General features: G+C 41.2%; 1 long non-coding RNA gene across 6 annotated transcripts in view; it reads left to right on the top strand.

The window, feature by feature from the left end:
• Window positions 1–25,960, top strand: part of LOC132375170 (uncharacterized) — a 136,133-nt gene that overhangs the window by 66,123 nt on the left and 44,050 nt on the right. For 3 of the 6 annotated variants that reach the window (XR_009505944.1, XR_009505941.1, XR_009505940.1), the window contains exon 1: window positions 20,329–20,762. The exons of the other annotated variants lie outside the window; for them this stretch is intronic. This is a non-coding gene — a long non-coding RNA (uncharacterized LOC132375170). Of the gene's footprint in view, window positions 1–20,328; window positions 20,763–25,960 lie in introns of those variants that run through there. 6 annotated transcript variants of the gene reach the window in all.

Here is a 25,960-nt window from a genome sequence, read left to right as displayed (position 1 = left end):
ATGAGCTCGCAGTTAAGATGACAGCCAAGGCTGCAGTCGTCTGAAGGCTTGAGTGGGGCTGGAAAATCCACTTTCAAGATGGTTTAATTGCATGACCTGCAAGTCATTGCTGGCTTTTAGCAAGAGGATTTAACAGCTAAACATGTGGCTTCCTACGTGTCCTCACAACATGGTAGCTGCCTTCTCCAGAGTGGATGACCCAAGAGAGAGCAAGACAGAAGCCACGATGTCTTTTGTAACCTAGCATGAGAAGTCACACTCCACCATCTCCACAATATCCTACAGGTTATACAGGTCACTCCTATTCACTATGGGCGGGGACAACATATGGGTGTGAACGCCAGGAGGTGGGAATCACTGGGGCTGGCCATCAAGTGATAGAGACATATCTGTGCATACAAGATTGAGAAGAAATTCATGTATTGATTGAGTGATTGACTGCTCTAGGGCAGAGGTCTCAATGCAAGCGGCAAGCAGTTCTGTAACAGACTCACCTGAGGAGCTTTAACCATGGTTTCCCTGCCCCACCCTAACCCCCAATATTCTGATTAAATCAGAGATGATACCCAGATTTGGGAACTACTGGATTACGTGACCACCAAGGTCAAGTCCCACCTTAATCCTGTTCGCCAAACTTTCCTATCGTTTACCTAGTGTTACCTGGGGAGTTTGTTAAAAATACAGATATCCATGCTCCACCTCTAGCTTCATGAATCGGAGTCTCCAGGGAGGGGCCTAAAAATCTGTATTTTGGCTTAATTTTTAAAATTCTTGACCAGGTCATACATTGAACATGAATAGAAATCCCAAAAGATATAAAAGAATGTCATTGAAAAGTCCCCTTTCCAACCTTGTCCTCCCAACATCCCAATTCACCTTCTGGAGGAGGTGATGAGTGTTACTGGATTTTTTTGGTATGTGTATATTCCTCCAGCAATATGTGAATATATAACACATGTAAGGTAAATATATTTACTTTCCATATATATGTGTGTATGTATATATGTGTGTGTGTGTGTGTGTGTGTGTGTGTGTATTTTTTAAAGAAAAATCCAAAGAGTATACAGTGAAAAGCCAGTTCATTCCTGGTCCTGATCTCCATTTCTCTTCTTCAGAATCAGTCAGATTCAAACGCTTTTCCCAGTTTTTTGTGTGTCTCTTTCAGAGATAGAACTCTGTCATTTTAACAAGTGACTCAAGTCATTCTTATAATCTGGTGGGTTTGCGACACCCTGATCTTTCCAAGCTAGAAAACTTCACTTGGTTACGCTTGAGTTGTATGAAATGCATTTAGTTGGATTCTATCCTGGATGTTATACTTAGTTTTGTGGATTTAACCATTTTTTTTTTTAGAAATTCACGTTCCTTTATTTATTTATTTATTTATTTATTTATGACTGTGTTGAGTCTTCGTTTCTGTGCGAGGGCTTTCTCTAGTTGCGGCAAGTGGGGACCACTCTTCATCGCGGTGCGCGGGCCTCTCACCATCGCGGCCTCTCTTGTTGCGGAGCACAGGCTCCAGACGCGCAGCCTCAGTAATTGTGGCTCACGGGCCCAGTTGCTCCGTGGCATGTGGGATCTTCCCAGACCAGGGTTCGAACCCGTGTTCCCTGCATTGGCAGGCAGATTCTCAACCACTGCGCCACCAGGGAAGCCCAACCATTATTTTAAAAGGCCTACTATGTGCCGGGCCCAGGCGGTGGTGAACAATGAACCCAGCTCACAGGTGCTCACAATCTGATAGAGGAAACAGCCACTTTCAGCCCGAGTGTTATGAGGAAGGTGCATGTGGGGACCACAGCAGCTGCTGGCACTGGAGGTGAGGGGGGCGTTCTGAAGGAAGAGCTTTCCACCCTGAGGCAAAAGGGATGATGAGGTGGTGCAGACCAGGCAAATGGAGAAGGAAAGTATTCCTGGCAGAGGAAAAAAGAAAGATGCAAAGGCTTTAAGTTTTGATCCAGTCTGCTGCTCTCGGCAACCAAAAAGTAAAGCATTGTGGTGTTTGTGTGCAGGAGAAGTTCAAGATAAAATGAGGGAGGTTGGGACTTCCCTGGTGGCGCAGTGGTTAAGAATCCGCCTGCCAATGCAGGGGACATGGGTCCGAGCCCTGGTCCGGGAAGATCCCACATGCTGCGGAGCAACTAAGCCCATGCGCCACAACTACTGAGCCTGTGCCCTAGAGCCCGCGAGCCACAACTACTGAGCCTGCGAGCCACAACTACTGAGCCCACGCACCTAGAGCCCGTGCTCCGCAGCAAGAGAAGCCACTGCAATGAGAAGCCCGCGCACCACAATGAAGATTAGCCACCGCTTGCTGCAACTAGAGAAAGCCCGCGCACAGTAATGAAGACCCAACGCAGCCAAAAATAAATACATAAATAATTAATTTTAAAAATATATATTAAAAAAAATGAGGGAGATAAACTGGGATCAAAATAAGATGGGAAAAAATAAGTCAGGCATTAAGCTTGGGAATGATATAACCAGTGTTTAAAAGAAATGAGTTGGAAGGGGGTGGGAGTGGAGTCAGGGAGATAACTGAGGAGACCAGGACTGGCTTGAATTAGACGGCCATGGTAGGGAGGGAGAAGACAGCAGACATTTTAAAGTTACTTAAAAGGCAGATTCAGCAAGAGTTGGTGATGGATTGAAAGGGCTGTAACTGGGACAGCCCCAGATTTCTACGATGGGCAGTCAGGTGTTTTCACTTCAACCGGGAACACAGGTGGGAAAGCGCTTTGGGAAAAGGGATTTGGGAGAATGAAGGATTGAGTTTGACATTTTCAGTCCGAGGAAGAAAGGAGAGCTAAATTAAAGTCTGCAGTCCGACTGAGAAATGAGTCGTTTGGTGGTAGCTGGTGGCAGGACAGGCATCTCCTAATTCCTCTTTAAACCTTATTGAGTTTGCATCTCGGCCTCCACCCCTGCTTTTTCCCTGCCCCCCACACTCCCGACGCCCCTCCTAAAGCAGGCTGAGCCTAATGGTCTTTTCGTCCTCTCTGCATCCTCCAGAGTGGAGGGGTCCGAAGGATGGTCCTGCGTTGTAAGCTGCCGTGTTTACAAAATTCAGGAGCTGGTGTGTTAGGTTCTGTAAAAAGAAAATACTCTTAAGGTGCTTATAAACCATCACCTAATGGTTCCATGTTTACCAGAATAGTGTACAGCACGGATTCTGACTCTCTTTAGTTTCTCGTTTACTCTGGGTACTAATGATATACCTCTTTAGTACTGCACTGGCCACCGATTGCACTGTGGATGTGTTTGTAATAATGTAAGCCTGCAGTCATAGTTTCCTTTGCCATTTGCACTTATTAACTCCTTTCGCCGGAATTAATAGAACTTAAGCAAGTTAGATATTGGAAAATACGCACCTTTGCTTTGTGCTGTGAACAACCAGCCAGAGGCATTTCAAATTGTGAGGGTGACTAAGAAAATAAAATCTTTGCTATTGTGCAGAGAAATCTGAAGAATTTTATCCATCCTTCGGTTCTCTCTAAATGGCTCATTGTATGCTATCTGTAATGGCTCTAGGACAGATTTCTCTCTGAACTTCACAGCATGGGTGGAAGAGAGTAATTTGGCCTTTATTTTTTCCTGGCAGTCGGTGCTGGTCCATTTATATGGTATGTTCACAGGAGAGCTGACAAGTGTTGAAAGGTTTTATTCGATATGCATTTTTTTTTAAAGTAGAAACAAATCCGTAAAAATAGGTACGTTTAAGCTAGTTTTCCTAGTTATTCTTAAGACCATAACCAGTTCGGTTTCATTAAGGAGTTCCACCTCAAATAGACTAACTAGCTATGTTAAACAGTCTGGGCTATGTTTAATATTCATGATAAAACCGTGTACTGTATGAACAGTTTTTAATGATATAAATGCAAAATCACATTATTTTTCTGTGTAACTTGTAAAAGCCATTCCTTCTAAAATGGGGCTGCTTATGCTAATTTGTTATAGTTAGTGAGTTGCAGGCAGCTCTGTGAATTTACTTTTCTTGGCAGTTCTAGAATATCCTGCCATAACACATACTGAAAAACTGTTTGATGGGTTATGAAAATCTGGATGTACTAAAGGTACATCTTGTGCAAACCGTAAAATAAATACATGATTACATTTAAAAATCTGTTATCTTATCAGGTTAAGGAAATTGTCATTATAACAACCCAAGGAAAATTAAACCATTTTCAACGGAAGATATACTTCCCCTTTCTACATCCTGTAAATATTTTTAATATCCAATGCTGGCTCAATTTTGCTGGTCTTTCTGGAAAAAAAACCCCAAAAAACTGCCAGCTGGAGGTAAAATGGATTCCACCTAGAACCTATTTTGGAGATAGGTAACACCTCATGGCTTTAGTTGGTACTCTGAATAAAGTGTAAGAAATGCTAGTTGTCAGGATTATTGGTATAAAATATATTTTGAAATTTTCAGCATTATTTCTAAGCAAGCCAGCCAAGTTCTATTATTTCAAGGATGTTGAATTCTGGGTCTGTCAATATTACTGTTGCCACTGATACATGATTGCTTCATTCGTAATAAATGAATAAGCTATATAATTTGGTTTGGTGCTGTGCTAGCTATACCTTCCCAACTCCTTTGAGACAGCCTCGACCTCCAGGAGCTTAGATTTCTAACACATGGAAAGATGTTGGGGAGAAACAAAGGCAATTCATTTGTCCACTTATTCAACAAATGTATATTGAGAATGTACTATGTACAAGGCCCCTTGTTACACTTTCTTCCGGCCTGGGGAATATATTGTGGCAAATAGGAGAGATTTGGTTCATATCCTTGTATTCTATCGGGGAGACAAAACATGAAACGACAAATCATACAATTAATTATTTAATAATTAGGGGAAGTGTTTCAAAAGATACCTGCAGGGTGGGTTGAGGGCAGATATCTGGAGGCCGGTGGAGGAACAACCTTCTTTTTTTTTTTTAAATATATATATATATATATTTTTTAAATTTTTATTTATTTATTTATTTTATTTTTAGTTGTCTTGGGTCTTCGTTTCTGTGCGAGGGCTTTCTCTAGTTGGGGCGAGTGGGGGCCACTCTTCATCGCGGTGCGCGGGTCTCTCATTATCGCGGCCTCTCTTGCTGCGGAGCACAGGCTCCAGACGCGCAGGCTCAATAATTGTGGCTCACGGGCCTGGTTACTCCGCGGCATGTGGGATCTTCCCAGACCAGGGCTCGAACCCGCGTCCCCTGCATTGGCAGGCAGATTCTCAACCACTGCGCCACCAGGGAAGCCCGAAACAGGCTTCTTTTTAAAGGAGTTCTTGAAGTTTAAATTGTGTTTGGAATGAACTGGGATAAAATCTTAATTGTGTCAAGTTTAAAAAAAAAATTATTGTATTTAAAGGTAAAGAGTCAAAAGATCTCTAAGATAAATATGGTGTAGTTTGGTAATAATATTATATAGCCAGGAATATGTCCGTGCAGGTGCCGAAGACAATTTCCTACCACTTGAGGAAATGATTTTTAATCTTAGGGTAAAAGTAAGATATTATATTCCACTTAAGAAGGAGGAAAAATGGATAAGAAATGCAGATGGCCAATTAACTTCTTCAGCCAAACCTCATGCCCATGATAAAAAATGTAAAGCTTAACGTTAAAAAAAAAAAACCTTTGACATGCTTATATGTTTGTAAAAGCTTCAAATTGATTAAAATTCTTCAGTGACAAGGTTAGGTTCCTTGATCAGTGAATGTTCTCATATATTTCTAAGCAAAATGGAATGATTTTATTTGAAGCTGAAACATAAGGACAGAGTTGTACAAGGAAAGCCTAAATTGACTAAGAAAAGTCAAATATATAATTTAAATGATTTTTGCAATTTACTCTTTCAATAATAAATTTCAACCAAACCTAATTAATTCTCAATTTCTAGCACAACGTGCAGTTTTAGAAAATGTGTCATTAAAGAGATATACAACCAGGGACTTCCCTGGTGGCGCAGTGGTTAAGAATCTGCCTGCCAATGCAGGGGACATGGGTTCGAGAAGATCCCACATGCCACGGAGCAACTAAGCCCGTGCGCCACAACTACTGAAGCCCTCGCACCTAGAGCCTGTGCTCTGCAACTAGAGAAGCCACCGCAATGAGAAGCCCGCACACTGTAACGAAGAGTAGCCCCCGCTCGCAGCAACCAGAGAAAGCCTGCGTGCAGCAATTAAGACCCAAGGCAGACAAAAATAATTAATTTTAAAAAAAGAGAGATAAATAACCAGAAGTAAAGTAAATGTAATCATCTACTAGGCTTAGATTGGGTAAAAAGAGTAACTTACGCTTATTCAGTACTATTTGAATAGGTAATATGTACATTATTTTTTTTTAAACATTATGAATTGTACATTTATTTGGTTCAACAAACATTTTCTTGAGCATCTACTAAGTATTAGGTTTGATGAGGGGCACTGGGGATACATAACATCTGCCCTTGGAGAAGTCTCAAGCATAGCAAGTCAACTCTGTACCTTGTAACATTGTGGAGGGTGCAGAGCACTATGTGGGAGGAATTTTTAATTCAACTTTTAGGTAATAAGTACATTATTGAAAAAAAAAATCAAGGAATCCAAAAATTATATATCTCATCCCATCCTGTTCTCCATCCACCTAATTCTCAACCATCCTAGACCGTGCACAGAGACGGCACACCCTGGAAGTTATTATTACTTGTGTGTGTGTATACATGAGTTCTTTAGCACATATGAGCAAATTTCGATATGGGCTTGTTTCTTTTTACACAAAAGGTAAAGTCCCGAGTACACTGTTGAGCCTTCACTTTTTTCTCACTTATTTCTTGGAGATCTTTTTGTATCAATATGCAAATCCTTTCACTTTTGTTTTTTCGTGTACAGCTGTATCGTATTACACTGTATGGATGTACCATAATTTATTTGACATTTGGGTTGTTTTTAATAAACAGTTCTGCAGTGAACAACCTTATGGGTGGTTACTTCCCAAGTATACCCAGAAAGGTAGAATTGCTAGTCAAAGATACAGTCATTAGACATTTTAGTAGCTATTGCAAAAATGCCCTGTGTTTGTACTAATTTAAAGATTGCACTCATTTACCCTTCCATCAGCAATATATGAGAATGTTTATTTTCCATTTGGTGTTATCGATCTTTTAGATTTTTTTGGTGAGTGATTGGAGAAAAATGGTATCTCAATTTTTCATTGTTTATCTCTTTTAAGATTTTCTATTGGACTGTTAGTCCTTTTTCCCCCTTATTTGAAAAAGCTCTTTTATATTAGGAAGGTAATATCTTCATTAGTAATATGAGTTGGAAATATTTTTATCTTACATTCTCATTTGTTTTTTGACTTGCTGGGGATGGCTTTTAACACAAAAGTTTTATTTTTATGTAATTGAATTTATCAGTATTTTCTTTTATGGCTTTTGGATTCGACTCATTGTTGGAAAGGGCAACTCTACTCCAAGATCATTAAGAGAGCATCCTGTTTTTCTTCTAGGGCTTGAGTACTTTTCATTGTGTGTCTTCAAATATTTTATCCATTTGGAAATTTTCCTGGAGTAAGATATGAATTTTCCCCCTAAAATGTTACCCAGTTATCTCAATGTCAAGTATTGAATTGTCCATGTTTCCACACTGTTTTGTGATGTCATTTTCATCTCATATCTATTTGGATCAATTTCTGAACTTTTAAAAATATACATATTTTTATACATTTCAACTCTTAAAAATGTTCCCATGCTGTTTCTGTGTTCAGGTTCCTTTTAGGTAACTTCAGTGTTTACTTTTTTTTTTTTAATTTTAAATATGCTTTTTTCCTCTTAACAAAGCTTTGCATTAGTTGCTTCCTTGAGCAACATCTCTAGAAATTTACACAGAATAAAAAATGTACTTGCAATTATGTGAAAATATTATTCGCATCAGAACTAATTCTGCAAAAGCTGAATTCTTGCGAAAAAGAAAAATCTATTTCAAGTGAACTTCCCTCAGTCCCAGGGAACCTCCATATACTCAGGTCAGAAATATTTCTTTACTATACATAATGTATTTTATTTATTTATTTTTTTTTTTTTAAATTATTTATTTATTTATTTAATTTATTTATGGCTGTGTTGGGTCTTCGTTTCTGCGCGAGGGCCTTCTCCAGTTGCGGCAAGTGGGGGCCACTCTTCATCACAGCGCGCGGGCCTCTCACTATGGCAGCCTCTCTTGTTGCGGAGCACAGGCTCCAGACGCGCAGGCTCAGCAATTGTGGCTCACGGGCCCAGTTGCTCCGCGGCATGTGGGATCTTCCCGGACCGGGGCTTGAACCCGTGTGCTCTGCATTGGCAGGCAGACTCTCAACCACTGCGCCACCAGGGAAGCCCAATGTATTTTAAAGTATTTAAAGATGGATCAGTTGGGCAAAGAGTTGGAAGAAAGGGTTTTAGATCTACCTCAGAATCTCTTGGTGAGGTTACTTAGAGACTTATCCTTAAATCACATTTATTGCAGGCTGGTTTTGTCACTTTTTAAAAATATTTTTAAATTGGAAACAACAGCGGGCTGGTTATATAATACTTGTAATGGCAGGATTTTAGGGAAAATATCAGGCCTGCAGGCTTTAGATAATCACATGCAAAGTCACGTGTGAGAGTAGGAAATGGGGAAGAGCAGTGCTATGTCTGATTATTTACTTTCTAGGGGTGCACACAGATTATTTCTGGTTTAATCTGGAAGATTATATAGCCGAGAATAAAGATCCCATAGACTTCTGCAGACGGCAGAATCTCACCAGTTGGTTTTAAACCTGAGGCACATAGGCTGCATTAGACACTGGACCACCCGCTCATGTCCTATTCCTGACTTTCTTGAATCAAATAAGGTCTTTTTGAAAAGCTTGAAATTAGTATTCATATAAACAGGGAAATGCTGAAACCAGCTGGCATTCTGTAGATGAAATCACTAGAACAGGAACTTGGAATAGTTTTTCTTCCTGATTATTTTGCTAGGTCGTCACCATAAATCGGGCAACTTGGGTCAACCCTCTGACTCTTCCTGGGGAAGACATCCACCTAAGTATTTTACAGTGTTTATTAAATTATTTTAAAACATATACTGTGTTTAACATAGACATGGCTATATATAAAAATAAAACGTCTATTTGGCAATCAGGGAAGAATGACATAGAATGCTAGAAAAAAGAGGAAGCAGTTTCATTACTATCAGACGTGGAGTAGAACTTAGTCTTAGCTAGATCTCATTTAAGAAATGGAAACAAAAAAAGAAATCTAATTTACTTCCTAAGTTTGTATCAGAATATCTTTTCTTCTTCAGAATATTCATCCTGAAATTTAAATGAACGCATCAAAAATGCAAGTCCAATCTCCTCTAGGAAACTTAATATGATCACTTGAGAAAAATATCTCATTAACTATACCCTGAATAGTTTTTGCCCATAACTAATAACATGTGTAAACAGAAATACAGGAAGTCAAAATTAATTTTAAACGTACTCAGTAAATGAACAGCTCTCTATTTTTCATAATCTAAAGGGAGAAAAAAAAAAAGCGTTACTGAGAAAATATCCAAATTTCTTTGAAAGAAAGTTTATTGAATATTAGCACCGAACTCCTTTCTTGTGTGAAATGATTGACCAATGTGTGAATTTTTTTCTGAGAGTAAGGGTATAGGCATTTCAAAATTGGGATTAGGAGGCTGGATGATTTAAGTGCCCTGTGTAATTAAATGTGCTTCTTTGCTCTAAAAATAGCATTTTGTTGGGCTTACTGATACAATAGTGAGATAACCTATAGGAGGTAACTTGTGATGACACTATGGTCACTATTTTTTTTTTTTTTTTTTAATTAATTTATTTATTTATTTATTATTTTTGGCTGTGTTGGATCTTCATTTCTGTGCGAGGGCTTTCTCTAGTTGCGGCAAGCGGGGGCCACTCTTTATCGTGGTGCGCGGGCCTCTCACTGTCACGGCCTCTCGTTGCGGAGCACAGGCTCCAGACGCGCAGGCTCAGTAGTTGTGGCTCACGGGCCCAGTTGCTCTGCGGCATGTGGGATCTTCCCAGACCAGGGCTCGAACCCGTGTCCCCTGCATTGGCAGGCAGATTCTCAACCACTGCGCCACCAGGGAAGCCCTATGGTCACTATTGATAAGAAGTCATAAGAGGTCACAGTTGATAAGAAGCGTTGGTTGATGGTTACTATTGATGAATGAAGAAATTATTGGGATAAGAGGGAAGGAGAGAACAGCTGTAAAGTTGCTAGCATGAGGCAAAGAATGAATGAAGCAGTGGATAACAGTGATTATTTGGTGGTAAAGCACTGAAAGCAAGGATTACAGTTTATATTTCTTTTTTTAACCTTTAGCACCTCATACGGCTTTCATTGTTTGCTAATTGTGTTGCCTGAGCAGCATAAATCTCCCTGTTTGATTCCTTTTTAGTGGTTCTTTATTAAAACTGCCTATGAGAAATGAAAATTGAAAAGGCTTTTTTTCTTTTTTCTTTTTTTTAAGGAAAGGAAGACTGGGGTAAGGTCAAATTACTGTTTGGTTAGTGTATATAATAGGAAACAATTACATGAATTGAAAACTTCCTTTCCTGGTATTTCAGACATGCTAGGGTTTGTGTTTTTTAAATTAATGGATGTATTAAGCACCTTCTGTGCTTAAGGGGTAAGACTTGGTGCCTATTGTTTAAGCAAATTATTTCGTTTGAGTGACAAAGTTCATGCTCCCTTATATGTAACATAAGTGTAGTATAGTTAAGTCTATACTAAGTGTCTAAGAGGATTCAGGTCACAGAATTACGTGAACTGTCAGCGCAGGAAAGTTTTCTTTCTTTTTTTTTTTTATAAATTTATGTATTTTATTTATTTACTTTTGGCTGCGTTGGGTCTTCGTTGCTGCACGCGGGCTTTCTCTAGTTGCTGCGAGCAGGGGCTACTCTTCGTTGTGGTGCGCGGGCTTCTCACTGCAGTGGCTTCTTTTGTTGCAGAGCACGAGCTGTAGGGGCACGGGCTTCAGTAGTTGTGGCACATGGGCTCAGTAGTTGTGGCTCGCAGGCTCTAGAGCGCAGGCTCAGTAGTTGTGGCGCACGGGCTTAGTTGCTCCGTGGCATGTGGGATCTTCCCGGACCAGGGCTTGAACCCATGTCCCCTGCATTGGCAGGCGGATTCTTAACCACTGCGCCACCAGGGAAGTCCCAGGAAAGTTTTCTTGAAAGAGATTAAGGTCAGTTCTTTCTCTTCTTCCACGTGTGGCCTATAACTGCCCAGGAATCAGAGAACTGGATTGCTCGTGCTTACAAAAGAACAAAGGGTAGGATTAATGGGATTGGGGAACTTTGTTCACAATCTTGGGAAAAGTGCTTAACATGTCACTGGGGGCACTTGGAGGGTGTGGGGTGTTTGTGTGTGTGTACCCCACCACGATCATATTTTTTCCTGGAATTTTCCCTTTCCGAGTTAGTAGCTAAATATGCCATAGCAAGAATCGAGGGGGGGCAGAGATGGTTTAGGATTACATTTGAATGAAAAAATGGTGGTTTCAGAGGGTTCATTGCAGCCCCTGAACCTGGGGAAGGGCCTTCCCCCGGACCCTGTCTGGGGAAACCGTATGAACGTGTCATTCCTCTCAGTGTGAGTGAAGTTGACATTAGAAGGGAATTGAAGAGAGCTCAGGGAAAGACAAAACGGGCCTCCGTTTTTGATAGGAATGGAGATAGGGGCAGATACATTTGACGTCATGGGGAGATTCTTTCGCCTCTGAACGCATTCTCAACCGGCTCCTTGGAAGTCTTTCCAGTCCTGTGGCATCCTCCAGCTCGTGCCTTAGATTTCTGCTTTCCAGCAGTTACCTAAAAGCACAGCCAGACGTTCCTGACTGCTCACTTCTAGCAATAATCTGCTCCTTTGACAGAGCCTCTCATGGTGAGAGTCCCGTCTCCTGCTTTCGACACACATGCCTGCCTCAAATGTTCTTCTGACATCCAAGGTACAACTCTGAATTCTAGGAATTCGCTGACCCTCTGCTCTGATCCCAGAATGAACAGTCGCCTGAATCAATACTCAGGTCATTCTTTACAAATGAATACCTCCTGCATCACCCCATGCAGACTGCTCTACCACTGAAACCTTTCTTCTAGACCTGGAATTGCTAGGAATGAACGTTTCTTCAGGGATCTTAGCAAATCTAGAGTCTCCAGGTGTCTGCTAAATCCTACCTCTGTTGAATCATTTTGTTGTTTAGCATGCAGTTCTTTTCATTTGTCTGATCTAATTATAGCTGAAAACCTATGACAACTTCCTATGGTCAGTATGTCATCCTGACCCTCACTTAACAAATATCAGAGTTCTAACTACGTGCTGGTGTGCTCTAATGGCCTTCTTTTTTGGGGAAATGAAGGTTGCTGCTATACCAGCATGCTTCTGTGTGTGACTTGCCATCACATTTCTACGTCTTAAGACTCTTCTTTATTTTCCAGGTATTCTATACTGATCATATGTCAGTGCCCTCTAAAAAGTCATCTGAATAGAAACATCATCCCTCCCCCAAATCGACACAGATAGAAACTTATAAAAATAATATATGAAGATGTTCACATACACGTATACACATATGTAACTTTTAAATAAAGATTCACAACTAGGAAGTTTTGATAATAGTGATATTTGACACTGACCTAGTGTTTTACCGTTTAACAGCTGTTTTCATATATCTTGTATTGGAGGTCGACTAGCTTAGTTAGAAGTCAGTTCACATCTTGATATGGCGTGGGCTGGGCGTTGAACTTCTCTAAGCCTCAGTCTGATCTCTGGACCTATCTCATAAAGTCATTATGAGGATTTGGTGGAATGACGCTTGTAATGCGTGAAGAGGGTCTAGATCATGGGAAATGTTCAATTCACGTTCCTTACTGTCTGATTTTTTTTCCCCCCACAAACATTCTTGTGCAAAAGTAGGGCATGGGGGATTATCTTCATTTTACCAAGGAGGAAAATCGTGCTCAGAGAGATTTGCTGAAATGACAAGCAATTCTTTAGTTTTTAAACTGAGTTCCAATTGCAGTCTTATTGCCGGCCTGGAAAGGGCCATCAAGTGAGTCCCCAGGGACCTTTCTCTAGGGCGGAGCAAACACACAGGGAACCTGAAACACCCGTTGAACCACTCTTGTGGGATTAAGAGAACCCCTACGGATCTGACCCTGTCAGATCCTCTATAGAGTCGCAGAGCTAATGGCCTCAGTTCAATTTGAGTCAGATGTTAACAAGGCAGGTTCAAATCATTCTTTACTCTTTTATGGGGGTGCGGGTGGGGGAAAAGATGAAAACAAATTATATTAATTTCAGTAACCTTCTCATTTCTAAATGAAACTTACTTGCCTGAGAATTTCTGTGAGTGTGTAGTTGCTTTCAAAACTCAGCTGCCTTAGAACACTCTATGACATAAATCACAGCAAGATCCTTTTTGACCCACCTCCTAGAGAAATGGAAATAAAACCAAAAATAAACGAATGGGACCTAATGAAACTTAAAAGCTTTTGCACAGCAAAGGAAACCATAAACAAGACGAAAAGACAACTCTCAGAATGGGAGAAAATATTTGCAAATGAAGCAACTGACAAAGGATTAATCTCCAAAATTTACAAGCAGCTCATGCAGCTCAACATTAAAAAAAACAAACAACCCAATCCAAAAATGGGCAGAAGACCTAAATAGACATTTCTCCAAAGAAAATATACAGATTGCCAACAGACACATGAAAGAATGCTCAACATCATTAATCATTAGAGAAATGCAAATCAAAACTACAATGAGATATCATCTCACACCGGTCAGAATGGCCATCATCAAAAAATCTACAAACAATAAATGCTGGAGAGGGTGTGGAGAAAAGGGAACCCTCTTGCACTGTTGGTGGGAATGTAAATTGATACAGCCACTATGGAGAACAGTATGGAGGTTCCTTAAAAAACTAAAAATAGAACTACCATACGACCCAGCAATCCCACTACTGGGCATATACCCTGAGAAAACCATAATTCAAAAAGAGTCATGTACCAAAATGTTCATTGCAGCTCTGTTTACAATAGCCAGGACATGGAAGCAACCTAAGTGTCCATCGACAGGTGAATGGATAAAGAAGATGTGGCACATATATACAATGGAATATTACTCAGCCATAAAAAGGAATGAAACTGAGTTATTTGTAGTGAGGTGGATGGACCTAGAGACTGTCATACAGAGTGAAGTAAGTCAGAAAGAGAAAAACAAATACCGTATGCTAACACATATATATGGAATCTAAAAAAAAAATGGTCATGAAGAACCTAGGGGCAAGATGGGAATAAAGATGCAGACTTACTAGAGAATGGACTTGAGGGTACGGGGAGGGGGAAGGGTAAGCTGGGACAAAGTGAGAGAGTGGCATGGACATATATACACTACCAAATGTAAAATAGATAGCTAGTGGGAAGCAGCCGCATAGCACAGGGAGATCAGCTCGGTGCTTTGTGACCACCTAGAGGGGTGGGATAGGGAGGGTGGGAGGGAGGGAGATGCAAGAGGGAAGAGATGTGGGGACATATGTATATGTATAGCTGATTCACTTTGTTATAAAGCAGAAACTAACACCATTGTAAAGCAATTATACTCCAATAAAGATGTTAAAAAAAAAAAAAACCTCAGCTGCCTTGGTTAACGTAGCTTTGCAAAAGGGGCACACACAGAAGCTTGGAACCAACGGCGGGATGCTGGCCGGCCCTTGCCTTATTTGGGCATGTGTGTTCATCCAGCGACTTTATGTGAGACAGGGCTCCTCTTCTTAAACTACTTGAAAAGTAATGCATCTCATCAGCTTGTGACAAAGATGCACTCTGTGATTCTTCTTAGCAGTTTCATTTCTTTTACAAGATTAAAGTTAACGCCTCACAGCACTTGTTGTGTTAACCATTCTTGGGCAAGTAACCCAATTTTCTTTTTCCTAAAATGTAGTTTTAAAAACAAATTCATTTCTTTTACAATGAACTGAAATGTTAAAATGTTTCGGCTAGGAACAGTGTCACCCTTCCTTCTGCTGTACTTCTTGCAAAAGTATTCTTGGACTTCTCAGCTTTAAGAGAGATAGACTATGTCAGTGAAACATTCCCAATAAGTAAAGGGTAATAATTCACATTATTAAAGATATTTTGTTCACTGATGGATTCTGTTAGTGGTAACTTATTTATAGGAGTGAAATGTTAGGAGTCAGTTGACCAGCAAAATCTCTAAAATCACCTTGTTGAGAAGACAATTGAAAGGGCAAACATTTGATATGTACCAAAGTTTTTGGTAATGCAGCTATCTGGTAAACTTCAAAGTGGAATCTACAGAGATAGTCTGGAAAGCTAATGTTAAAAGCTTCATAAAATCATAGCTCTGAAATATGATGAAAACACAGTTTAGGAAAATAAGCTGGAAAAACTAGGTTTAACGGTTAGACCACAGATAGAAAAGTATTTAATATAGGCATGATAATCTGCAAAGAATATATGGATAATTTCTACTGGATATTTATTTTTACTTCTGACAATTTCAAAAGAACTACAAAATGCCATAGAAATATAACAGCTTTTCTCTGATTGGTACATGTCCCAGGGCATGTTTTTGCAATAATAGAAATGTTAGTTTTGCTGTTCACACAAAAAACCTCAGTTTGGCTAATTTAAGTCTTAGGCACAGAATGATGCCTACCAGAATGACAGGGAGATACTGCACACGTTGCTTCCTGTCCTGAGCATTTGAGTGTTGCTAGGCAACAGTTAAAAAGGCACCACATACCTTTGGTGTGACATTGCCAGGTGTTAAAAAAAAAAAAAAGGTACCAGGTAAGCTGAGCTGAGAAGCTAGAAATCCATTAGGAATAAAAGATTCCTGAACGAATCCACACTGAACGAGTGTGGTTTGTGTGCCTGCCTGCATGCACGTGGATGTAGAAACATGAGTTATTAGTAGTCATCCGCAACTTGTTACAGAACATGCAAAACTAATTTTCTTTAAAATATGTGGTCACAAGAGCAACCTTGCCATGAATACCCTACTTGTTTCAACTGTAAGCAGTGAATCGATTTTTTTTTAAGAGGTGAGAGGTTTACAAAACAGCCGTAATAGTAGATTATTCATTATCCTCCTCTCCCCAGTTCTGAAAAACCTGGGGAAGAAGGAAATTAAACTGTAGCCTCCAAACCAAGACATCTATAGGAAAAATGAATTAACTTTCATAGGGGTTGCAAATAGAAATAACTCTCTTTTTTTTTTTTTTTTTTTTATGTCAAAGCTCCTGGGATTAGTTTTTCTATCAAGATTTTATCCCTAGGGTGAAATTCAGATGCAGAGTTTAGAAGCTGAGGTGGGGTTGTGTTTTCCAAACACATGCCCTTCCCACATGTCCTTCTAACAGTGTGATGATGGCATCCCTCCATCAACAGGTGGGGCCTATGTCCCATTTCCTGGAATATGGGTGGGCCAATGACAGGGCAGAAGGGATGTCACCTGACTTCCAAAGCTAAGTCATGCAAAGTGACAAAGCTCCTGCTGGGATTCCTTTCTCAGAACTTTGTCTTAGGATCCCTAAGACACACCTGTGAGAGTACCAGCTAGCCTGAAACCACCTTGCTGGAGAGACCACATGGGAGGCTCCTTAGCGACAGTTCTAGCCTCTAGCTGTTCAAGCCTTCTTCCCACCACCAACCTCCAGACACAGGAGAAACCGCCTTCAAATTATCCCTAGCTGATGCTGAGTGGAGCAGAGACCAGCTGTACCCACTGAGCCCTGCCCAAACTGCAAAGTACAGAGCAAAGTAGTGTTATGCTACTAAGTTTTCTGGTGGTCTGTGATGCATCATTAGAGAACATTAGGATTTGGAGAAAGTTTTGTTAGAGTTAAATGCTAAGTAAAAGTTAATATACCCAGAGCAGGGTTGTTTGATCAGCAAATTAATAAACTGTCATTTACAGTGTTAGTGTCAAGTTTGAAGCAGAAAACCACCTTGTCTTGATGAGAGCTGTTGACAAACATGGAACCGTTTGGTTGACGGGCTTCCTTGATAGTCTTCTGAAGCCTAACCGTAGTCTAATGTCTTGATTTCTTAATTACGATAATCAAGCGAACAGAGGAAGGCAGAGGATGTAGTGGTCTCTTAGTTGTCTGCTTCTCGTGATTCTCTGGGTTAGGAATTGGGATAGTGGTCAGCTGGGTAGATTTCCTGCTCCATGTGATTTGGTGGGAGTCACTCACTCAGCTGCCTTCAGCTTGTGGCTGGGCTAGGATGGAAGGTCCAAGAAGGCCTCTCTTGCGCATTGCCTCACCACTCATGTGCTGTGTCTCATCACTCAGCAATGTAACCCCAGCTTCTTTAATGCATGGAGGCTGACTTCCCAGAGCGGAAAGCAGAAGCTGCCAGACCTCTTAGGGCTTGAGCGTGAAAGTCCGAGAATGTCCCTTCCACTGCATCCTACTGGTTAAATGAAGTCACAAACCAAGTCAAGGGGAGGGAAAAGAGACTCTACCTGTAGAAGGATGGTGTGGCATGCACATACAGGGTGGGAAGAAATTGTTGGCCATTTAGGAGACAAACGGGAAGAGTAATTGGCTCTGAAGAGGGAGAGAGGGGTTCTAATCCTAGCTCTGCCACTAACTAGCTGTGTGGTTTTGGCCAAGTCACCTGTTAATGCTTAACTTGTTTGTTCACATGCCAGGTGAGGAGAATGAGCCATGAGCTCCAAGACCCTGTCTAGTTCCAAAAATTTGCCTCTAATCAAGACAGAACCTACATTAGCCTAGAAAGTGAGGGGGGGGCAGGGTATATAAACAGAAACACAATTAATGAATTATCCAGTTGTTCTCTTCTGGGCTGTTGTTAGCCTGTGTTTAACCTTTAGCTCTGGACAGGCTAACTAGACTAATCAATCACCATAGGATCTCAGCTTTTGAGGCTTATTCCTCTATCTTCAGGACTTTGCTCCGGGTACAACCTACCTTCCCCTTCCACCTCTTCCTCCTCTTCAGCCTCACGGGGTGGGAAGTCAAAATGCTGTTCAGTTTTACACCTGAGTTTTTATCTTTTACACGGAGCGGGAAGCATTAGGGCTCTGAAGGGAGTTGGAGTAGGGACCCTGGAACTAGGATTTGACAAAATAGTGTAGACAGTTGAATACCTCTCTGAATATTGTGTTGAACAATCTGCACCTGTTGCAAGATGAGACCTGCCCCCTCACCCCCAAAGTGAACTGAAACAGGTTTTTTTGTGTTTTTAAAAATCTTCAACCATGGGCTTTATACTTTTGAAATGTACAATTCCTTCAGCAAGCAGTCTCAAAAACTTGATTTCAGGAGAACTACAGGTTGCCACAAGGACCCCCCAAACTAGATCTTTGATCGTTATTTGGGAGGTTCAGGATGGAAAAAGATCTACAGTGGGTACACAGGGTCTTTACCTTAAGGAGCTCATCATTGAGTAAGTTATCAGGTGCCTTCCAATTTGCAGGCCTAAGTTAGACATAGCAGGTGAGCCCTTACTGGCTATACCTGCTCCAGGAATTTCCACAACAGCATCCAGATACAGGCAGAGCCCTGTGTATCTTACCCCGTTACTCCTTTACCGTAGTCCGTGATTTTTCAAGTTGGGGGTAGGGTGGAGACACTAAAACAATGTGCACTGAGATCTACTGGATCCCAGATGATCATTCTGGCACTAAACTCTCACCCCTCGCTACATCTTTCTACTTTATTGCCAGAACTCTTAGGACTCCTCAAATGAGAAAATAGTCATGTTTTTTGGTCACCATAAGCAATATACAAATCCTGATGCTCAAGAATGCAGCTTATCATTACTATCAGAATAATCTGCTAGATCTGCCAGCCACTCCATGTTTTTGGTCTTCATTCTTTCTCTAAGCGCTCTCTGTTATCTCCACCAGCTAGGATCTTCTTATCCTTGCTTCCTTACTATCCCACACCGTCTCCCCTCACAACCTATTTCCAGCGCTTCCATTCTGTCAACATTTCAGTTTAGGCCCCTACAAATCCAAATGCAGGAAAGATATTCTTTCAAATGTTATGAAGAAACATGTGATCAAAATCAATCCATGAACAGTCACTGTTCTAAAATCTTTGGGGGAGAGGTGTTAAAGATGAACCAGAACTTTAAGACCTCAAAGCAGTAATGCTTTTTGTTATTGGTTCAATTCTCATTGTTCCTTAATCCTTCTCTATGAACAAGGAAATGAAATTTGGGGGTAGAGGAGCAGATCTGAAGCTATTTCCCCATTATATTTGCACCCAGGTTATCAACCTAAAAAAACTGTCCACGGGACAAATATGACAAATGGGGGACAGATGTTCACCTAAGTCCTGTATCAGGAATGCCCCAACTTAGGCCACGACAGCTTCTAAGTCGTGTTAAAAACAACAAAAAGCTAGTTCTCAAGGGACATGTGTCTTAATCGAGGGACCTATGGCATAAGAATATACAAAACTGACATAAGGCACATATTTCAGGTTTTGAATCTCACATCGTGGTCTACATCTAGCCTTATATTTTTCTTCGTATGACCATACACAAGAAAGCTGCACAAGAATACCTGTAATTGGGTTACGTTAATGGAAGAAGTCGAAGTGTCACTAGAGTTGTATGCGTGACCTGGACTGGCCTCTAAGGCCGGCCGATGGCCGGGTGGGCGCCCTCGGAGGAGAGCATCACTCTGAGCCTGCTACTTCTGCTGGAAGAGACTCTGCCCGCAGAATGCTCTAGAGATGATCATTACTGAAGGGTGTGCTGCTCTGAAGGAACTGCTGAGGTTCATGACATGAAGGAGTTAGTGAGGGTTCCAGAGATTTGCATTTAGACATGAAATGGGGAAATCTGGAGCAGTCCTTTCTGACGTTCCTCTGACAACCCCAAAAGGGCAGGGTGTGCGGCCCGTGACACCCACTTCCTTCCTTTTCCGAGGAAACGCCCCCTCCCGCATCCAGGCCTGCCCGGACCCCCCCGCCCCCCGCCTTCCAGTAGAGCTCGCGGCCTTAGCCGCGCAACAGTTTTCCGACCCCCTCCAAATCCCTACCTGGCGCACGCGCACACAGCACGCGGCCAAGCAGGCGCGGCCGGCTGCGCGAGAGGGGCATGAATCGGCCGAGCCTGCAGCGCTCCCTCGGGGGGCGGGGGCAGCGAGGGGGCGTGGTGAGCGCGAGGCCCCGCCTTGCCATTGTAGGCGGCGGGGCCAGGTGCAGGCCCACGTGAGCAGCCGGCCCACGTGAGCAGCCGGCCCACGGGCTCTAGGGCCCGGGCGCGCAGGCGCACAGCAGGGCTAGGGCGAGGTCGGAGGCGGCAGAGGGGTAAAGGCGGAGGAGGTAGTGCCTGGGAACAGGCAACCTGTGTCTGGCGCGGTGCCCTGCAGCTGGTGGCGGGTGGGGCCGGCGGGCGGGCTGCCGCTTTCCCCTGTCGACGGAGGCTGCCGACGGGAAAACGATACGGGAGGGAGCGCCTCGGCCCAGGTCCCTTCCCCTGAAAACCTGCGGGATTTCAGGGCCGAGTAAGCCAAGCAGAAGAGCTGGGCGGTGTTAACAAACGGACGTTGAGACTCGCAGAGATCAGCCTTCGAGGCCTCTGTCTGCCCGCCACCGGCTCTGTGACCTCTGGCGTGGCACAGCCTGGCCTCAGTTTCCCCACCCTTCTAGAGGGCTTGCGGCTTGCGAGTGGCCCGGAAGAAAAGAGTTAACGTCACAAATACTACCAGCCTAGTGAGTATTTAGAGCATCTGAGTCACGCCCTTGCCCTCATTTCAACAAGGTGAAAGTTACACGGTGGTTTAGTGCCAGGGCCCCTGTGTGAGCTTGGGCCTCCGTTTCCTTGTCAGCGCACAGAACGTGCTTCGAAGGTAACGAGAAGGGAGTGTGGAGCGTTGTTCCTGGCACATGCTGGGCTCATAATGCTAGTTCCAGGCGTCAGGCAGAGCAAATGGCGTCGACGTAGAGTCTATTTTAGAGTAGCCAAGCTGTCTGGGGGATGCAATCACAGACCATGTGAGCCAGGGTGCATACCTGCGGATAGCGGTCCCTTTCTACTCTGTCAGCTAGCCAGGGAGACGGGATACACTTAATAATTGATTAAGTACACTCCCACTTATCCCTGACTTAGAAAAGGCTTCCTTGGTCTAATTTTCCCTATCTCTCTAGTTGGTAGTGTTTTAGAAACGCTAAAAGAAACGTTTCATTGATTGTTCTGAATTTGATCTTAACATTTAGTTCTGTTTTTTAAATTTTTTAAAAATAATTTTTGGCTTTCGTTGCAGTGCACAGGCTCTTCGTTGGGGTGTGCTAGCTTCTGCCTAGTTGTGGCGTGCGGGCTCTCTAGTTGGAGTGTGTGGGCTCTGTTGCCCCGCTCTATTGCCGCTCGGCATGTGGGATCTTAGTTCCCTGACTAGGGATTGAACCTATGTCCCCTGCTTTGGAAGAGGGATTCTTAACCGCTGGACCACCAGGGAAGTCCCCATTTAGCCCTCTTCTGATGATGATGATGATGAAGGAATTGTGATTGATCTGTATTTGGCATGGTTATTAGTGTACTGGATTAATTTGGGATAAAATTGTCCATACTCAGCAGGAGAGCTGGCAAAACCGTATGTTCAACTGTTACTGGGGCTCCATGTTGAAAGCTTAAAAAATATTCGTGTTCTGTGCTGTATTACCTTCGTGGTCTCAGTAATACCCCAGCTTCCATTGTCTCTAGGGTGGTCCTTGAAAGCTTTTGTTAATTTTTATTTTTCAGACATTTTGACCTTAATCTCACCTTTTCCTACCAGTAACCACTTAAAGATCCTGTTGCTGCAAGAGTTCAGGGAAAATCCATTTGTAATATTATTTGGAGAAGGGTGACCACACCCTTGCTTCTACAGTGTTGAGTAAACCAAACTACTGTTCTTACTAGAAAAAACCTGCAGCTGAAACTGGGGTTAGGGATAAAGAAACCCAGCTGGATTTTGCCCCTCAGTACCAGTGATAGTTTGTTTGTGGTGTGTTTATCATAAAACATGCTTTGCAAGAGTGTGACTAGCTTTTTATAAGTCTACCGTGACTATACATGGTTTATGATGCCTAGCATCTAAGATATGTACAAATAACTGATAGATCCTGACCCCCTTAAATGACTGACAGGTGTTTGCAAAAGTCAGTATTCTGCCCACACAATAGCTCCTTGCTGGGAAAAGTATTTGGTTGATATTATCTATGACTGATACTTTTAAAATATAGTATTGAAAGCATATGAGAGATTTCGGAGTTTGACTTTTTCATTTATTTTCATCTTCTCGTTTCAGTATTTTAAACAGTTGTAGAACTTATGTGCTGGTGTTAACAACTTCTTGAATTTGGCTTAAAAGAGCTAGTTGTCCTTGGTCTCACTATTTCAGTTCAACATACATTATTTAACAGAGAGTATAATATGCTGAATAACTGCAACAGTCATAATAAACATTCATTGAGAATGTATCATTTCCATTTATAGTTATGTTTATCATACATATCCATTTTATTTCACCATTTTGGACACTGGGGAATAAGACACTGTTTATTATGTGTTCTTTCACCTCAGGAAATTTATGACTTTGTTTCCTCTATTTTTTTTAAGAGAAAAGAATCTTTCTGAAAAGTGAAACCTTTTAATTGTGGTAGAAATCCTGAATATAATGTTTCATTGAGAAACAGTAGTCTCCTTTAAAATTTTTGTTGTTTTTTCTTTGTTTCAAATGAAATAACGAACTCTTACAATGTTAGTGTGGCCCTTAGCCAAAACCAATCATTTCTTACTTTAGTAAACGGATCAAGAATGTTAATTTAATACATAGCAAGTATAATACTTAAGGATCTGCTCATAAAATTGATATTGGATGACAAGTGTTTTAAAACAAGGGTTTTAGACTTTAGAACAGGAAAGGTAAATTTGTGTTTATCCTGGGCTTTATTAAAATATTGGAAATTAATAGTAGAAAGCACTGATGGATTAAAAACAAGCCATTAGACTTTGGGCAACATGGATTAGTCAGTGAAACATATATGTATATAATGATATGTATGTATATGTACCATTGTTTGTTTTACAAAAGGCTTTCACTTTATCTCCTCTCATCAGTTCTCCTATATCACTTTAATATAGGTATTGCTTAAGCCATTGAAGAAATGAAGAAAAAATTTCAGAAAAGGAAAAAAAAATTCAGAGACGGTGAAAGGAAATTGCCCAAGGTCTTCTGAGTCCAAGTCCTATAATGCTCACACAATAAAAAAAGACATGGTGGGCAATGAATATTTTTGATTGAGCCCATTGTCAGTGCAGTCAGTATAGCGGAATTACAATTCTTTCACTGCGATTGACTCCTCTGTTCTAATTTTTACCCGTTTCTATTAACAAAATAAGGATTTCTGAATTTAACAGTAACAGGAATAGAGTGGTGAACAAGATGTAAAGCAGCCCCAGCTCTCATGGGAGTTACAATTTAGAGAGAGGTAACAGAGAGCAAAATAACTTCAGATTGTTAAGTGCTAAAGAGATAAAGAGCACATAACCCAGCTTAGGGTGTCATGGAAAGATCCCCAGGAAAAGGGTACCTTAATTGATGTCTGAAGGATAAGTAAAAATCAAGTGAAGGCAGGAGGAGATGGACAGTCTCAGTAAAGGAACAGCATGTGAAAAGACGTGATGCAGAAGAGTGCATCCATTGTTCTAGGACCTGGAAAGTACAATGTTAATCAATATAGATGTATAGATGTAGGGGTGTGTTGGGGGCAGTGGCTTTGGTGAAAGAGGAAAGTGTGAGAGATGAGGATAAATAAGGAAGAAGGAGTCAGAGGACTTTGAATCTGTGAGTAAAGGTTTCGGAAAGTAGGGTAGACGAATGCTGGGGGCTTCAAGACTGTGAGTAGGAGGAACAACTATTAGGAGACCATTGCAGAAGTCCAGGTAAGAAATGATGGTTGCCTGGAAAGGGTAGTGACACTGCAGATAAAATGAGGATGGAAAAGGGAAGATAACTGAAAAAATATGTATGAGTAGAATTTTTTTCTTCAAAGAATGGTGTATCGTCCTAGAACATAATTGGTAAAAACTCAAGTTGCATACTGCAGAACTTGCATCTTTTTTTAAAAATATTGAAGTATAGTTGATTTACAATATTATATTAGTTTCAGGTGTACAACATAGCACTTCAATATTTTTATAAATTATACTCCATTTAAAGTTATTATAAAATAATGACTATATTCCCTGTGCTGTACAATATATCCTTGTAGCTAATTTCTTTTACGTGTCATAGTTTGAACCTCTTAATCCACTGCCCCTATTTTGCCCCTCCTCCCTTCCCTCTCCTTACTGGTAACCAGTAGTTTGTTCTCTATATATGTAAATCTGTTTTTTTTTAAATTCATTCAGTTTTATCTTTTTAGATTCCACGTATAAGTGATAGCATACAGTATTTGTCTTTCTCTGTTGACTTACTTCACTAAACGTAATACCCTCCAGCTCCATGCATGTTGTTACAAATGGCAAATTTTCATTCTTTTTTTATAGCTGAGTAATATTCCACTGTGTATATGTATGTGTATTTATATATATGCCACATCTTTTTTTTTTAATTAATTAATTAATTTATTTATGGCTGTGTTGGGACTTCGTTTCTGTGCGAGGGCTTTCTCTAGTTGTGGCAGGCAGGGGCCACTCTTCATCGCGGTGCGCGGGCCTCTCACTGTCGCGGCCTCTCTTATTGCGGGGCACAGGCTCCAGACGCGCAGGCTCAGTAATTGTGGCTCACGGGCCCAGTTGCTCCACGGCATGTGGGATCTTCCCAGACCAGGGCTCGAACCCGTGTCCCCTGCATTGGCAGGTAGATTCTCAACCACTGCGCCACCAGGGAAGCCCATGCCACATCTTCTTTATCCATTCATCTCTTCATGGACACTTCGGTTGCTTCCATATCTTGGCTATTCTAAATAATGCTGTGAACATTGGGGTACATGTATCTTTTTGAATTAGTGTTTTTGTTTTGATATAATTTCTATTCTGTTAAATTTTGGGGGACTTGTTCTGTGGCCTAGCATATGATCTGTCCTGGAGAACATTCCATGTGCAATTGAAAAGAATGTGTACTTTGCTGTTTTGGGATAGAATATCCTGTAGGTATCTGTTAAGTCCAGCTGGTCTAATGTGTCATACGTGTCATACAAGACCACTGGTTCCTTATTGATTTTCTGTCTGGATGATCTGTCCATTGATGTAAGTGGGGTGTTAAAGTCCCCTACTATTATTGTATTATTGTCAGTTTCTACCTTTATGTCTGTTAATACTTTATATATTTAGGTGCTCCTATATTAGGTACATATATTTTAATGAATGTTGTATGCTCTTCTTGTATTGATCCCCTATCATTATATAATGCCCTACTTTGTCTTTTGTTACAGATTGTGTTTTAAAGTCTACTTTGTCTGATATGAGTATTGCTACCCCAGCTTTCTTGTTGCTTCCATTTGCATGAAATTTCTTTTTCCATCCCCTCACCTTGAGAGTGTGTGTGTGTTTGTGTGTCTTTACGTCTGAAGTGAGTCTCTTGTGAGCAGCATATAAATGGGTCTTGTTTTTTTCATCCAAGTGGCCACCCTATGTCTTTTGATCAGAGCATTTAGTCCATTGGCATTTAAAGTGATTATTGATAGGTATGTAGTTATTGCCATTTTGTTACTTATTTTCTGGTTGTTTTTGTAATTCTTCTCTGTTCTTTTCTTCTTTTAGTTTTTACCCTTGTAGTGTGATGATTTTCTTTAGTTGTATGCTTGTGTTTCTTTCTCTCTAGTTCTTGGGTATCTATTGTAGGTTTTTGATTTGTAGTTACTATAGGGTTCATATATGTTGACCTGTAACTGTATCTCCTTGTTTTAAACTGATAGTCATTTAAGTT

Source organism: Balaenoptera ricei, chromosome 11 (assembly GCF_028023285.1).
Source record: "Balaenoptera ricei isolate mBalRic1 chromosome 11, mBalRic1.hap2, whole genome shotgun sequence".
Taxonomy (NCBI): Eukaryota; Metazoa; Chordata; class Mammalia; order Artiodactyla; family Balaenopteridae; genus Balaenoptera; species Balaenoptera ricei.
The sequence above is the reverse complement of the archived record's forward strand: the minus strand, read 5'-3'. Positions and strand labels throughout refer to the sequence as shown.